Consider the following 17,761-nt stretch of genomic DNA (forward strand, 5'->3'; position numbering starts at 1 on the left):
TTTTTACTCTCAACCATTTATTTTATTCAAAATAACTTGTAGAAAATTGAGCATGTGGACACATATTCCATCATCAAAGATTCACAGTGAACTTTTTTGCAAATCATTTTATTACTGAAATTAATTTCCTTAAAATATACTAGAACTCAGCATGTGTATGGGGCATGGTGCTAAGTTAATTTTTGTCATGGTATTTTCTTAATGTTGAACTTCACAAAAGGAAAAACTCTGATTATTATGTCCTCTTATAGTACCTTGTATTGATATTTGTGACTTCTAACCCATGGAACATTATTTCATACTTTATAGTTTATTTTATATTTATTTTACTTTGAACTCATAAAATGCTTGAAGAACCCACCATAAAGGAAATATCAGATAGGGGCAATAAAACTCAAGTCTGTAAAGGAAACATGAGCTCTAGGAAAGAAATAATGTTGACAGCAACACTCAGTGTTTTCTGTTCTAAGTTGTTTACATAAGAGACTGCATAGTTGCTGTGTTAATTATAATTTACACAGGACTTTCATATAGCCAAATTAGAAAGGAAGAAGAAAAAATAAAAAGAACAAATGAAAGAAAAAAGGAAAGAAGCAAAGGGAGGGGTGAAAGAAGGAAGAGAGGGAAAGAAACAAAATGAGGCTATCATTTTTCACAGCCTACATATACCAGCGTACCATATACCAAGATTCATATGTAATAATGTTTTGTCCCAATAACCCTGCTGGGTGAGTTCTATTAATAACCTTATTTTAAATAGGAAACAGAATGGTGAAATAACTTGCTATAGGATATACAAAGCTGTAAGTGTTGACACTGGGATCTGACTCATGAATCTGGCTTCTAAAACTATAGGATTGACTATTTATTTCAACAAGTTGTCTCTGTATGAAAAATTCTCATTATCAAAAGGTAGAAAGCCAACTAATTCCTCAGAGGACAATTTTCCTGGTACAACAGACTCATACATTCATTAAATGGGACCTTTGAACATATGGACAAAGTTATCAATAATAGTTTATATTGAGTGCTGAAAGAATACTTTGATTCTGTTTTTCAAAGTTATTAAAAGCATTGAAAGTCAAAATTCAAATAAGTAAATTGTTTTAAAGATTCTTTAGGCTTAATCAGAAAAAAATAAAAGAAATAATAACTTGTCTTCTAGTGCCCCTGCTTTGATCCAGTGAATTAGAAAAACAAATGTGTGTTGATGGTGGGTGTGAGACTAGAGCCATCATACAGTTTTGATTTGCTGCCTCTGAACACTAAACAGTGTGAGCATCCATTATTGGCATTGTATGTAGACTGAGGTTCAATTTGACCCCTGATTTTTTCTTGGCAAGTGTAGAGAATCCTTCAGAAGGCATTAAGCTTCAGTGTACCGTGCCAGAATATGTCACCTCTTGGCTAGGGTGCCTGTCTTCAACAGGATAATTTCTCTACCTTGATGAATTGACATACTAAACATTGATTGATTAATTTATTGATTGATTGTTGTTGTTCAGTCACTCAGTCATGACTGACTCTGTGACACCATGGACTGCAGCATGCCAGGCCTCCCTGTCCTTCACCATCCCCCAGAGCTTGCTCAAACTCATGTCCATTGAATCGGTTATGCCATCCAGCCATCTCATACTCTGTCGTCCCCTTGTCCTTCTGCCTTCTATCTTTCCCAGCATCAGGGTTTTTTCCAATAAGTCATCTCTTTGCATCAGGTCACCAAAGTATGGAGCTTCAGCTTTAGCATCAGACCTTCTAACAAATGATTAGGGTTGATTTCCTTTAGGATGGACTGGTTGGATCTCCTTGCAGTCCAAGGGACTCTCAAAGGTCTTCTCCAGCCCCATAGTTCAAAAGCATCAATTCTTTGGTGCTCAGCCTTTTTATTGTCCAACTCTCACATCCGTATATAACTATTGGAAAAACCATAGCTTTGACTATATGGACCTTTGTTGGCAAAGTAATATCTCTATACGTTTTAATATGCTGTCTAGGTTTGTCATAGTTTTTCTTCCAAGGAGCAAGTGTCTTTTAATTTCATGGCTACACTCACTGTCTGCAGTGATTTTGGAGCCCAAGAAAATAAAGTCTTTCATTATTTCAACTATTTCCCCATCTATTTGCCATGTGAGACTGGAACCCGTGATCTTAGTTTTCTGAATGTTGAATTTAAGCCAGATTGATGGTAGTTCACCTAAAGTGACTAACCAAGAACACCTGAACATTCTCCCCAGTTTGACTGATTTTAGAAAGATTTCTTCCTCATGACAGACACTTGAAGGACTTCCCTGGTGAGTTAGATGGTAGTAAAGGACCTGCCTTAATGCAGGAGACCCAGGTTTGATTCCTGGGTGGGGAGACTTTAGAAAATGTATCACAATTTATAAATCCTTTCTCTGCTCCTTTGAGAGGTCTATCTTCTAAAACTGAGGAATGTTTCCCAAGGGCCTGGAAGCTATCTCTCTGAACTGTAATCATCAATAAACATAGTGTGGCTGTCTCCCACTCTTTGTGGAAGAGTGAAACTCCAATACTTTGGCCACCTCATGCGACAAGTTGACTCACTGGAAAAGACTCTGATGCTGGGAAGGATTGGGGGCAGGAAGACAAGGGGACGACAGAGAATGAGATGGCTGGATGGCATCACCGCCTCGATGGACATGAGTTTGAGTGAACTCCGGGAGTTGGTGATGGACAGGGAGGCCTGGCGTGCTGTGATTCATGGGGTCGCAAAGAGTCGGACATGACTGAGCAACTGAACTGAACTGAACTGAACCGAGAGGTCAAACTCCATCTACATCAACAAATAAACATGGGTAGCCCAATGGTATTGGCCAGCCTTGCCTCTAATATCCTTCAGTACATTTCCATTAGCTCTGCTGCTGCTGCTAAGTCACTTCAGTCATGTCCGACTCTGCTCACCCAGTGCTTAAAAACTCTTCTGCTTTTTGTTTCAGGGAATTGAGTTCAATCTCTCTTCATTATGGCAATTGTCTTGAATAAACTCTTTCTTGCCTGTTTAATTCCATCAGTAATTATCTGTTGACACAGCTCAATTTCTTTTGAAATTGTTGAGGCCCCTTTTTCCATCTTCCAGGAGAAAAGACTCAGAGGAGCTGTAGCTCAGACATAGAAAGGGCTAACTAAATCCATACGATGGGGACTGGGCCACTACTGAATGTTTCAACCAGTGCTTCAGAAAAATCCAAGACTTGGAGAAAACTGGCCTTTGTTTCCGTCAAAAATGTTATAAATGAAGTTGGACTTTAAAAACACTTTACAAGCATTTTGAGAATTTTTCACATTTGTGTCTTAAAAGATATATATATATATATACTTTCCCCCTTAACACTATACTTTTTTCCCCCTTCTAACATTATATTGTACCCATACTATTCTGTGGCATGTATTTAATTTCAAGGATATTCCATGATATTATCAGAAAGAATAAAATTATGGTTTTATATGAGTGAAATTTTATTATATCTTTTATTGTCATTATGGTAAGGAACAATATAAAATAATATTAGGATTTTTTTCTAGTTTCAAAAATCTTCTACCCTAAATGGAAAACCATAATAATTAATTGCCAAGACTATGTCAAATAACCTTCTCTCCTTAACTGATTATAAATTTTTTTTATCACTATTTTTTATTACTACCACTATTACTATTATTATCCTTTACTACAGATCAATATTTCCTGTCTATTTTTTAAAAACACAAAGATGCAAAAATTTAAAAATCCCTCAACTTGAAGGGCAAATAAAATCTATAAAGTTACCAACACCTTTCTATGACCTAGCACATAAGGCACAGAAAGAAAAATATTGAATAATGTGAAATATTTCTAGATAATATTCTAAAGTAAGATATTACAATATAGCAAGCTACATTCACATGGTCGAGGAACATTCCAGTGTTCTGCTCATACAATCATACAAGTGATTTCTGCTCTGTTACCAAGTTCTAAGGATTTATTTTCATTATTTATTCCATCTGAAGCTTATCCTGTGGCTATGAAGACCTATATCCCATCTCAGATATAATTTTCCCCCATCCAGGAATATCAATCCAGCCATCATCAGGCACTGTTCCCATCATAGTCTCTCCTTCCCTCTTCAGCTCTTCAATGATGAAGTTGCCCCACTGCATGGTCTGCGTGAACCAGATGTAGTTGTTCAGTCACCCAATCATGTCTAACTCATTATTGGAGTTGATGACCTTGCTATTACGAGTTTCCATTCCGTTCTCCCCCTCTGGTCAAATATAAGCAACATGAAATAGCATCCCACAAGGCAGAGCAAGATGGAGTTAGGGCAGGGATAATTAGAGGAGAGAATGTGGAGTTAAGGTTATTGAGGAATAGAAAAAATAAACATCTCCTAATGCCCTCCCAGCACTTCCTTGTGGTCATCAAATGTTCTTTCATTGATTTTATGGGATACATAGACTTCTCGTTCAGTTCAGTTCAGTCGCTCAGTTGTGTCTGACTCTTTGTGACCCCATGAATCGCAGCACGCCAGGCCTCCCTGTCCATCACCAACTCCCGGAGTTCACTCAAATTCATGTCCATCGAGTCGGTGATGCCATCCAGCCATCTCATTCTCTGTTGTCCCCTTCTCCTCCTGCCCCCAATCCCTCCCAGCATCAGGGTCTTTTCCAGTAAGTCAACACTTCGCATGAGGTGGCCAAAGTATTGGAGCTTCAGCTTTAGCATCAGTCCTTCCAATGAACACCCAGGACTGATCTCCTTTAGTATGGACTGGTTGGATCTCCTTGCAGTTCAAGGGACTCTCAAGAGTCTTCTCCAACACCACAGTTCAAAAGCATCAATTCTTCGGTGATCAGCTTTCTTCACAGTCCAACTCTCACATCCAGACATGACCACGGGAAAAACCATAGCTTTGACTAGACAGACCTTGGTTGGCAAAGTAATGTCTCTGCTTTTTAATATGCCATCTAGGTTGGTCATAACTTTTCTTCCAAGGAGTAAGTGTCTTTTAATTTCATAGCTGCAATCACCATCTGCAGTGATTTTGTCTGACACTATTTCCACTGTTTCCCCATCTATTTCCCATGAAGTGATGGGACCAGATGTCATGATCTTAGTTTTCTGAATGTTGAGCTTCAAATCAACTTTTTCACTCTCCTCTTTCACTTTCATCAAGAGGCTTTTTAGTTCCTCTTCACTTTCTGACATAGACTTCTACTGTAATGCTATTCCATCATTTATCTAGCCCTTATATTATTGTTGAGTTTATCTTATTTTTAAATGTAATGTGGATAGAGTCACTATTGATAAATATTAAGGTTTTCTTTAATTTTCTTTAAAATATATAAAACATAGAGTAAATGAGATGAAGTGATCATTATGTCTGAAGCTCTTATTTTCATACACCCTTAGCGGAAATTTGACAGCCTCCCATATGATTGTATTAGAATCAACCATATGAAACTCTTAATAGAAATACATTTGACCCTTAAAAAATCTACTGAATTCCATCTTTACTTTAAATAAAACCATTAACTATACTAGAGGTCTCTACCAAATACAGAACTTTAAAGATTCTGGGGGAAGGGTGAGGTCTCTCAACTTCAAGTTTTTGCCGAAAGTAAGAAACCCTGTAGCTGAAAGAAGACACATAGGCTAGTTAATTCTCTCTCTGAGTTGATTAATTTCTACCCAGGAAGTACCCTTCATGCCCCTAAGGAATCAGAAAAAGAAGGAAAAGGCAAAATAATACCACTAGCAATAGCAAAAGACAACTGGAAACTTTTTCTTTCTGCTTCTCTCTAAGTCTTAGTGTTTTTCAATCTCTTTCTGATTTACTTTCTTTTCATATATTCTGTCTTCTAACACAAAGATTAAACTGCCTTAGTTTTTTCTTGAAGTAGAAAACTGACAGAAGTATTTTTGGAAAAAGTTAAAATATTTTAAAAAATGGTTTATGAAAACTTTAGAGGTAGAATGAGGTTGTTAAGACTGGCTCAACTATGCCATGAGTTTTATATTTTACTGACATTTGTGGGAGAGAGTAAAAAGCATCACATGATATTCAGTCAGGCAAATAAATATTGATCCAGAATTTTCATCTTTTCAACCATGATATTTACTGAATTGGATGTATGCTCTTTTTTACAAATTGGAACAATGCAGTTCACCTAGCCAATCCACTGAAAATTCTTTAGTTATATATACGGTTTATGAGACTAGTAATTGCCTTTGTTGATGATATTTCAATGACAGGGTCTAAATTACATATCATTCAACTTGCCAAAAGTATTTAAATCAATTATGACTTAATTTCTTTAAGCACTTGACAGACTACTGTTGGGAAGATCATTAGGCTAGGAACAGGCACCATATTTAGTGGTATAGAAATTGGCCACACACAAGAAAGTAATGTTTATCAAGAAAAGTGTTTAGTTTTCTATTTTAAAGGCTGCGATGCAGACATAGGAGAGTCACTGTAATTACAGCAGTACAAATGATCTTCTCATCTTACTGAACACACCCCTGAATACATCAGTTTGGAAAAAAACAAGTACTCAAAAGGTGTGTCAGTAGTATATTATGTGTCAGAGAGAAAGTAGAGACAAATGCTCTGCACCAGGAGTGGGTAAAACTTTTCTGTAAAGGGCTAAATAGTAAACAGTTTGGGCTTTATAGGACATGTGGTCTCTGTAGCAGCTACTCTCCTCTTTTATCTATAGTGTGAAGACATCCCCAGACAGCACATGAACTGGTCAGTGAATCTGTGTTCCCATCAAGTTTTATTTATGGAAACACAGATCTGAATTTCCCATGATTTTCACTTGTCACTTCCTTTAAATTTTTTCAATCCTTTTATAATGTAAAAAACAGTCTTAGTCTGTGGGGCATACAAAAAAGAAAACAACAACAACAGCTGAAGCCAGATTTGGCCATGGGCAGTAGTTGCTGACCTATTCCACACAATGAAATCAAATGAGGGTTTGATGAAATAGAATGGAATTCTCCAAATTAGAACTTTTGCAGCAGTTTCAGTCCTGTACTTAACTCTAGGGAACAATTTCAAGTATTTAAATTTATAATTTTAAACATCAGGTATCTGAAATAAATGGATATTGCATTGAAAAGAAGCAAACTAGGATGAAACACCCAATTGTATGAGTGATTATTTTTGTAATTAAGAAATGACAAGAACAATTACTTCCTCTCTCAAGCAACCTGGGAATCAATACACATGTCCCTAAACCTAAAATTGTCTACCTATATAAAGTGGTTAAACAAGTTAATTATGTGGTTTACTCATGTAAATCTCACTTTATGAGATTAATCTGGAAAATTTGGGCTGTGTAGTTTTTAACCATTATTCACCCATTTCCTTTGTACATATTGAAAATTAATTGTTGCATTTGCCTCTATATCTGAAAAATGAAGTAATGTCGGAGCAATTAGCCTTTGAAAAAGAGGAAAAAGTTACAAAATATTGATTCAATGTGCATTGTTTGTTTTGTGCTGTGTGCTGTTCTAAATAGCAGGACTAGAATGGTGAATAACACTGATGGCATAAATTTTTATTTGAACTGTGTCAAGACAGATATTAATGTAAGTGACAATAACAACACTGTTTTGGACTTCAGAAAAGACACATTAATTAAAAGGGTCCTCTTGGACATGATTGTGTTGTTAGGTTAGTTAATATGATGAACTTATGCAGATGCATAACATGAATTTCACAGTATTTATATGACATTGATAAAAATTCTACATACTTGGAGTATGGGAACAATTTGCTTACTGAGTTATAAATAGGAGGCTGTTCTGCTAACATCCTTCTGGACAAATAAATGTTGTGTTGAAGGGGCTGAGACTGGTTCCATAAAAATGCATTAAAATTTTAGTGCCTGCTTGGGACATGTTTGAATCTGCCCTGCAATATTTCAGGAGGTCATAAAAAGAAACTTTTGAAATACGATATAGAAGGCAACAAACAAAATCAAAAATAAGCTTAGAGCATTGGTCATCGAAATAAAAATGAGCAAGGAAGAAGATCAAAATTGAAAATTATCTTTTGGCCTTCTCTAGGAGGAAATTCAGGGCTTCCCAGGTGGCACAAAAGTATATTATATTTATGTTTTAGATCCATATTTAATTTTAAGATGATTTTCCAGGGAGAAAGAAAAGTTCTAGCATCTTAATTTCTAGTAAATGCTCCTGGTAAAAATTATTAAATAACTTTAGCTTATTTTTGTCCGCTTGATCTTTCTAAGAAGATTTTTGTTGGGGGTTTCCCAGGTGGCATAGTGGTAAAGAATTAGTGTGCCAGTGCGGGAGACTCAGAAGAAGCGGGTTCCATTCTTGGGTCAGGTTGCAAAGGGCTGGACACAGTTGTGCAACTAAGCATGCACGCAAGCACATATGGGGGCAAAAACAAGGCCAGGTAGGTTTTTTTATTTTTTAACAGATATAAATATGGTCATATATCATGTATCTCTTAGGTCCATGTAAAATGCTTTTAAGTGAATTTTATACATTTCCCAAAATTCACATCATTTTAAATTTACTCTAAGGACAAAACTAGATAACAGCAGGAGAGAGTAAATAAAAGCATGGAAAAAAATGTTTGGCTTTACATTGTACTTTAAAATTTCTGTTTTGTTTCCTGCAATTGCATATAACTTCACTTACTCAGGATGTGAGTCAAAAAGGGTATCTGGAAAAATAACTATTAGAAGCCAATGGTGTATGTGTGTGTGTGTGTGCATGTGCACGCATGCACGTGGTTAGTCATGTCCAACTCTTTGCAACCCAAATTCTGCTCTTTTTTGCCTTGTTTTATTAAATTTAAGAAGTGATACTCTTGTGAAATGATACTCTCTGAATTGTTTATATATGATACTTATTTCAAATTTGCAAGTGGTATTGCTATCAAAACATCAGTAGTCATTGAAGAATCTCATGTTGTAAATAACTTCCCAGATAGCAGGCTGTAATGAGTTTGAAAATATTTACCTAATTGAAAAATTCATCTAAAAAGACTAATTTGACAAATTCTATTGTAAAGCATTCTGAAAAATAGGTGTTTCCTTCTGCTCTTTTTCACATCAATTTTCCTCCTCTTCACTGTGTAAGGGACATGAATAAATGTGTGTTTTCAAAACTAATTTTGTTGAAATTTTTGGTTCAGAGCATCTCCCTAACAAAACTCTCTTAGGAGAGTTATATCTTTTTACATTAATTAAAGATTGGTTATACCCCAACAATGAAAATTATGGCCTTTTTTTTTTCAAAGATTAACTGCAATATGTCTGTAACTTTCAGTTGATAAACCAACTGATTTAGAGGACTGTAAAGATAAAATTTAAATGCCCCCTCCCATATGTCATAGTGAACTAGGCATAAAGAGAGATTTAATATATGAGAAAGTTAATTTTATACATTTAGGACTGAATAGGATATTGAGGATTATCTTTTCAGGGTCTTACAGATTTGGCCAATTATCAGAAACTGTTGTTGAGTTTTAAAATTGTGTGTTCTCCAACCCGAGTTTGGATCTACTGGATCAAAATATACTTTCATAAGAGTTAAATTTTGTAATTTACAACAAAATTCCCTGGCCATTATAAGGATAAACAGGGTTTGGGAATCACTGCTATGACAAAACTATAAACAAAGTACTCCTTACTGATCTATATTGAACTGATTAGCTCAGACCTGGAGGGAAATGGTGAGGATGAGAGCAGTCCAAAAGAAAAGTTGTCCTTTGATGGGACTTGACTCATGGGTTGGGTTTCAGTAGGTCACGGTGAGTGCTGTAACTATTGCTGGAATTGGCTGAGCAACTGGAGTGTGCCAGGCATTGTGCAGAGCAGGTGTGAATTCTAACTATTTAAGCCTTACCAAGAAATACTGGGTTTCCCTGGTGGCTCAGCAGTGAAGAATCTGCTTGCCAATGCAGGAGACATGGGTTCAATTGCTGGGTCAGAAATATCCCCTGGAGAAGGAAATGGCAACCCACTTCAGTATTCTTGCCTGGAAAATCACATGGACAGAGGAGCCTGGCAGGCTATAGGCCATGGAGTCTCTAAGGGCCAGACAGAACTGAATGACTAAACAACCACACAAAGAAATACTGAGATAAGTACTATTGTTATGCATATTATTCTGATGGAGAGGATCAAAAACTTCATCTAGATCAGCAGTCCCCAACCTCCAGTGCCTAATGCCTAATGATCTGAGATGGAACTGATGTAATAATAACAGAAATAAAGTACACAATAAATGTAATGTGCTTGTATCATCCCCAAACCATCCCCCTCAGTCCTGTCTTCACAGAAACTGTCCCTGGTGGCAAAAAGACTGTGGGCTGCTGATCTAGGCAACAGAGCTTGTTGCTGGTAGGAATACAACCCACTTTGGTCCAGCAGTATGCAATTTGCTGGTGGCAAATTCCAGACTTTAAGACAACTTCCTGTTTCTGTCACTTGTTCTGTCCTTCATCCTCCCAGGGGAAGGGGACAAGGGTAGGAATCTCACCCCAGGAAATAAAGGTGGCAGGAACAAATTGTGCTCAGTCTGAAGACTTTTATGTTTACATTTAAAGCTGAAAATAGATGAAAGAATGATAAATTAATAGTGTAAGATAAATTGCAAATAAATATAAAAATAAAGCTAGTCATTTTAAGAGACAGAGGCCAGTCAAAATCAGTTGTTTTACTGAATTAGCAAGAAAACGAGGTGCTTATAAAGATAACTTTTTTTGCAACTGGTTTCCTAGAGTTAGATTTTCCTATTTGGAAAAGATTTTCCCTTTCAGTAATAAAGCTTGATTAGCGTGTTTTTGTGTGGAGAATGTTGAGAGGCTTTTTTCTTAGGGAAAAAATTCTCATCTAATGTTGTTTTCTGCTTCCTTTGTTCATTTATTTTTGATGTTCAAAACTAATTTCTTCCTCAACAGGCAATCTTCAGCTGGAAATATCCCTGTTGACCTCTGTCTTCGGTTCTGTTAAAATGTTTGTGTGCCATTTTTTAAGTTCACAAGTCTAATTTTCTCCCCAGAGGGTGTTCACAGTTTCTTCAAAGACTTTAGTGCTTATCTTTTGTTTGAGGTTTGCTTTAACAGGGCTCACACATTTTGCCTTTAAGGTCTCCTCTGGTCAGCTCAATGAGGAAAAGAAGACCCTGAATAGGGTTGCTCTGAACTGACGGCTATTAATTAGGAAGGTTGGGACACTGTGCATTTCACTCCACTGTTTTTGCTACTGATAGTTTACCCAAAATCTAAATTGGAAGCAGCAGGTACCTGATCTGAAAATAAATATTTTTCCCCTTTTTGATCTTAACCTTTTTAACAGAAAGATGATAGTATTAAAAAAGCAATTTATTTTTTCATGCAGTTTCTAGAATGTTATGGGCTGTGATAGGACTTTGCTGAATGAAATCACAGAAGCCTGGATCCTCACAAATAGGTTTAATTTTCCAGATTTTTAATCCTGAAACAATTTCAGCTAAATTCTGTATAGTGCAGCCCCCAGTGATATTCTTTATAGAGTATGGATGATTAGAAAATCAATTTGAAAATAAAACAATAAAACAGGATTTCCAAAACACAGGTGAGATACCGACTTCCAATACATATATCCTTGTGACTCGGGCCTATTCTTGAAGTCAAATCCTGCCTCTGTACCCCAACACCAAATTAAATCTCAGAGACAAGAATTTTGAGTGAAGTAGGAAAAAAACCCAGCTGTATTGCTTTGCCAGGCAAAGGGGGATGCAGTGGGCTAATGCTCTCAAAACTGTCTTACCCTGGAGGGTGCTGTGAGAAGTTTTATAGCAATGGTTCAAAGAGGGCATGATCAACTCATGATATTCTTCTGATGGGTTGGCAGTGAGGTAATTGGGAGTCAGCATCATCAGTTCCAACCAATCTGACATCTAAGTGCTTGAGGGCAGAATACAGTTAACTTCTCCCACCTGGTTTGGGTTTCAGGATTCATGAAACAGCTCAAAGATATTGTTATTAAGGTCCCTTGAAAGGGAACCAGGACCCTACCTCCAAGGCTGCACTATTGTTTCTTGACTGTTTTTCCCTTGTCTCCCATCCCCTCTTCCATAATTATCAACTGTTTGAACCTGCCTGTTAGAATGCAGGGAGGCTGAATGAGGCCTATTTCCTGTAATCAAGAGATGAGGGACACAGAAAAGCATGTATGCCCAGGATCCCCATTCTCTGAGTCATGCTCCGTTTCACTCTCTACCTTAGAATTTCCAGGACAAGTCTTACCGTGCCTATTATTCTTACCTGGGTTGTTCTTTAGTCACTAAATTGTGTCCTACTCTTTTGCAACCCCATGGACTATAGCCCTCTGTCCCCATGGACAGGTTCCTTTCTCCATGGGATTTTCCAGACAAGAATAATGGAGTGGGTGCCATTTCCTTCTCCAGGGGATATTCCCAACCCACATGTAGAATCTAACCTGTGTCTCCTGCGATGATAGATTCTTTACCACTGAGCCACCAGGGAAGCCCTCTTACTTGTGTAGGCCACCATATTATCTCTTGTTCAACAGACTCTAATCCCTGCAGAGCTCCCTAATTTTTTGAAACACTCACTTTGCTTTGAAACACTCTAGCAAGTTATTCTCTATCTCTCTCTCTCCTGTGAAATTCCCTTCACTTTTTTGCTCTTCTCTGTTCAAACTTGGCTCTTCTCTGAGGACATTGCTTTCCTGTCTCACTCTGGTGGGTGTTTTACTATCCCTCTCTTGTACCTCTTGGCTTAGAAGTGGAAAGGATTGTTCCCACTGTTCCTCCATAACATCCAAGGATTCTCCCTCATTGCTCTCTAAAAGTCATTTGCATAATGCTCTTGTTACCAAAATTTTCTACTGTTTTGCCATGTTCAGTTCAGTTCAGTTCATTTCAGTCGCTCAGTCGTGTCCGACTCTCCGCGACCCCATGAATCACAGCACGCCAGGCCTCCCTATCCATCACCAACTCCCGGAGTACACTCAAACTCATGTCCACAGAGTCGGTGATGCCATCCAGCCATCTCATTCTCCGTCGTCACCTTCTCCTCCCGCCCCCAACCTTTCCCAGCATCAGAGTCTTTTCCAGTGAGTCAACTCGTCGCATGAGGTGGCCAAAGTATTGTAGTTTCAGCTTTAGCATCAGTCCCTCCAATGAACATCCAGGATTGATCTCCTCTAGAATGGACTGGTTGGATCTCCTTGCAGTATAAGGGACTCTCAAGAGTCTTCTCCAACACCACAGTTCAAAAGCATCGATTCTTCGGCGATCAGCTTTCTTCACAGTCCAACTCTCACATCCATACATGACCACGGGAAAAACCATTGCCTTGACTAGATGGACCTTGGTTGGCAAAGTAATGTCTCTGCTTTTTAATATACTATCAAGGTTGGTCATAACTTTCCTTCCAAGGAGCAAGCGTCTTTTAATTTCCTGGCTGCAATCAGCATCTGCAGTGATTTTGGAGCCAAAAAAAATAAAGTCTGACACTGTTTCCACTGTTTTTCCATCTATTTCCCATGAAGTGATGGGACCAGATGCCATGATCTTTGTTTTCTGAATGTTGAGCTTCAAGCCAACCTTTTCACTCTCCTCTTACCATGTTACACATCATCTATTTACCCTTACCTGTCTCGATCTATATTTTTAGTTACTTTATTCATTTCTTAAAGATGTCAGTTCGTGACTGAGTGGGATTCTTGCTAACGCTATCTAGGTCATCATTCTGGAAAATATCAAAATCAGTATAGATGGTTCTTCTAATATCCTATCCACTTGTTTCTTGATTTTTTTCTGCTTCTGTGATGCTGCTGTCCCCCGTGCTTAGCAACTCACTTTCATGCCACATTCTAGATGTTTCCATTCAGTTCAGTTCAGTTCAGTTCACTTCAGTCTCTCAGTCGTGTCCAACTCTCTGCGACCCCATGAATCACAGCACACCAGGCCTCCCTGTCCATCACCAACTCCCAGAGTTCACTCAAACTCGTGTCCATAGAGTCGGTGATGCGATCCTGCCATCTCATTCTCTGTCGTCCCCTTCTCCTCCCACCCCCAACCTTTCCCAGCATCAGAGTCTTTCATTAACAGTAACTAAAACCTCTCTGAAATCTCGTTGTCAAGTTTGCCACTCAGGGGCCAGCATGTTCTGTCTTTCCAGTTCATTTAATAGCCCCAAAGTAGGTCCTCCTCTTTTCTCATTCAGTCAGCATAAAAGTCATGACTTACAATGATTATAATTTCATTCTTGCCAACAGCCTCAACAACCTTACTTCATGTTCTTCTTTTCACTAAACCACCATCTTTAATCTATATAAAATCTTCTCATACCCTGTGCATGCACCCCTGCAACTGAAGATGGCTGGAAAAAAAAGAAAAAAAGCCACAAAACAAAAAACAAGGCTTATACAGATACAAACTGATTGGTTTAATTTTAGCTTCACAGTTATGCTATATTTACCTTGTACAATTAATATTCCTTCTTTTTTTGTAATTTCATTTATTTATTGTCTGTGCTGGGTCTTTGTTGCTGTTTGGGCTTTTCTCTAGTTGCAGTGAGCAGGGGCTACTCTCTGGTTGTGGTGCGGGGGCTTCTCATTGCAGTGGCTTCTTTTGTTGCTGAGCACAGGCTCTAGGGTACAGAGGCTTCAGTAGTTGTAGTTCTAAGGCTCTAGAGCACAGGTTCAGTAGTTGTGGTGCATGGGCTTATTTGCTCTATGTCATGGGCAATCTTCCTGGACCAGAGATTGAACCCAAGTCTCCTGCATTGGCAGGTGGATTCTTTACCACTGAGCCACCAGGGAATAAGGTTATTTCTAACTTCCTTCTCTTGCACAGACCTCTTAAACCATTCCATCATCCTTACTTTCAGCTGATGAATTTGATGTCTATGTTATGGAAAAAGTAGACAGAAGATAAGTTTCATCTACTCGAGCCACATTCACCCACTGCTGCTCACTGACTCTCCTTCCTCTCATCGCTGTGGGTGAACTCTTTGTGGTCCTCCCCAAGGTCAGCTTCTCATTTGTGCATAACAATGCTGCAGCCTCTCCAGTGTACTCTAGGATATTGATCTAGCACTTTTGGTTTTTTATTCTGCAACTTTCCCCCTCCTTATATTGAATGTCTCCCATCACTCTGCAAGTGCTTTTTAGTTCTCTAGTATACAGCAGCAACATCAGCAAAATAAAATTCAAATCTCTCTTGAATGTTCTTTTCCCCCATTTTTATTTTTGCTTTAAGATACCAGTTCCTTTAAAGAGTCACCCAGAAGTCTTCTCTTATTCCTCTTCTGTCATTGTTCTTTGAACCCGTGTAACTCAAATTATTTTGTACATCTTTGCTGAAACTGTTCTAATCAAGTTCGCCAAACTCCCGGTATCTACTTATGAATTCTTAGATCTCATCTTATGTGAAACATCTGCACTATTTTATATGGGTGATCATTCCATTCCACCTTGGTTTCTTGGACAGTTCACTATGTGCCTTTTCAGATTCTCTTTGGGTAGTTCTACTTCCACCTCCTGACCTTCTAACATGCTCAAGGGCTCAGTCATTGGATCACTTCTGTTTTCTATTTTCATTTACTCCATTGATTATTTCAACTAGGGTCAATTATATTTTAAGTATCATGTGTACATGGATCACTGCTAAATTTATATCTCCAGTTCAAGCCAAACCCAAATTTAAGAATCATATATTTGATTGCCTTCATGGCATCCCAATTTATATTCTCAACTCCCTTATTTATAATTCACATATCATATCCAAAACTAAATTCTTGACATCATTGCCTGTATCATCACTATCTACTTTAAGAATGTTTTTATCACCCCCCAAATAAACTGTATACTCTTTAGCAGTCATTCCTGACTTGCTCTTGGAAGCCACTGATCTACTTGTCTCCGTGGATTCACCTGTTCGGCACATTTCACATAAATGTGATTACATAGTATGTGACCTCCTATTTCTGACTTCTTTGACTTAGTAGAACATTTTCAAGGTTCATCCACGTTTCATCAGTTCTTTATTCTTTTTTATGGCTGTATTGTATTCCATTGCATGACCTTGCACTCTGCTTCAAGTTAGCTAATAACAACTCAGTCTTTCAAGTTGCTAATCCTATTGGCTATATCTTGAAAATATATCATGAATCTAAACAACTTTATCCACTTTTAGTGGTCAATAAAAATCCTTTTTTTTTTTTGGTAAAATATCTTTTTACATCTGTCCTTTTCATCTTTTGTGTTCAGTTCAGTCTCTCAGTTGTGTCCAACTCTTTGCAATCCCATGAACTGCAGTATGCCAGGCCTCCCTGTCCATCACCACTCCCAGAGTCTACCCAAACCCATGTCCATCGAGGTGGTGATGCCATCCAACAATCTCATCCTCTGTTGTCCCCTTCTCCTCCTGCCCTCAGTCTTTCCCAGCATCAGGGTCTTTTCCAATGAGTCAGCTCTTCGCATCAGGTGGCCAAAGTATTGGAGTTTCAGCTTCAACATCAGTCCTTCCAGTGAACACCCAGGACTGATCTCCTTTAGGATAGACTGGATGGATCTCCTTTTAGTCCAAGGGACACTCAAGAGTCGTCTACAACACCACGTTAAAAGCATCAATTCTTCAGTGCTCAGCTTTCTTTATAGTCCAACTCTCACATTCATACATGACCATTGGAAAAACCATAGCCTTGACTAGACGGACCTTTGTTGGCAAAGTAATGTCTCTGCTTTTTAATATGCTGTCTAGGTTGGTCACAACTTTCCTTCAAAGGAGTAAGTGTCTTTCAATTTCATGGCTACAATCAGGATCCACAGTGATTTTGGAGCCCCCCAAAATAAAGTCTGACAGTGTTTCCACTGTTTTTCCATCTATTTCCCATGAAGTGATGGGACCAGATGCCATGATCTTAGTTTTCTGAATGCTGAGCTTAAGCCAACTTTTTCACTCTCCTCTCTCACTTTCATCAAGAGGCTTTTTAGTTCCTCTTCACTTTCTGCCATAACGTGGTGTCATCTGCATATCTGAGGTTATTGATATTTCTCCCGGCAATCTTGATTCCAGCTTGTGCTTCCTCCAGCCCAGTGTTTCTCATGATGTACACTGCATATAAGTTAAATAAGCAGGGTGACAATATACAACCTTGACCTACTCCTTTTCCTATTTGGAACCTGTCTGTTGTTCCATGTTCAGTTCAAACTGTTGCTTCCTGACCTGCATATAGGTTTCTCAAGAGGCAGGTCAGGTGGTCTGGTATTCCCATCTCTTTCAGAATTTTCCACAGTTTATTGTGTTCTACACAGTCAAAGGCTTTGGCATAGTCAATGAAGCAGAAATAGATGTTTTTCTGGAACAGCAGATGTTGGCAATTTGATCTCTGTTTCCTCTGCCTTTTCTAAAACCAGCTTGAACATCTGGAAGTTCACGGTTCACATATTGCTGAAGCCTGGCTTGGAGAATTTTGAGCATTACTTTACTAACTTGTAAGATAAGTGCAATTGTGAGGTAGTTTGAGCATTCTTTGGCATTGCCTTTCTTTGGGATTGGAATGAAAACTGACCTTTTCCAGTCCTGTGGCCACTGCTGAGTTTTCCAAATTTGCTGGCATATTGAGTGCAACACTTTCACAGAATCATCTATCAGTATTTGAAATAGCTCAACTGGAATTCCATCACCTCCACTAGCTTTGTTCATAGTGATGCTTCCTAAGGCATACTTGACTTCACATTCCAGGATGTCTGGCTCTAG

The sequence above is a fragment of the Moschus berezovskii genome, chromosome 10 (assembly GCF_049115385.1).
Source record: "Moschus berezovskii isolate FMDL1 chromosome 10, NW_MosBer_1.0, whole genome shotgun sequence".
NCBI lineage: Eukaryota > Metazoa > Chordata > Mammalia > Artiodactyla > Moschidae > Moschus > Moschus berezovskii.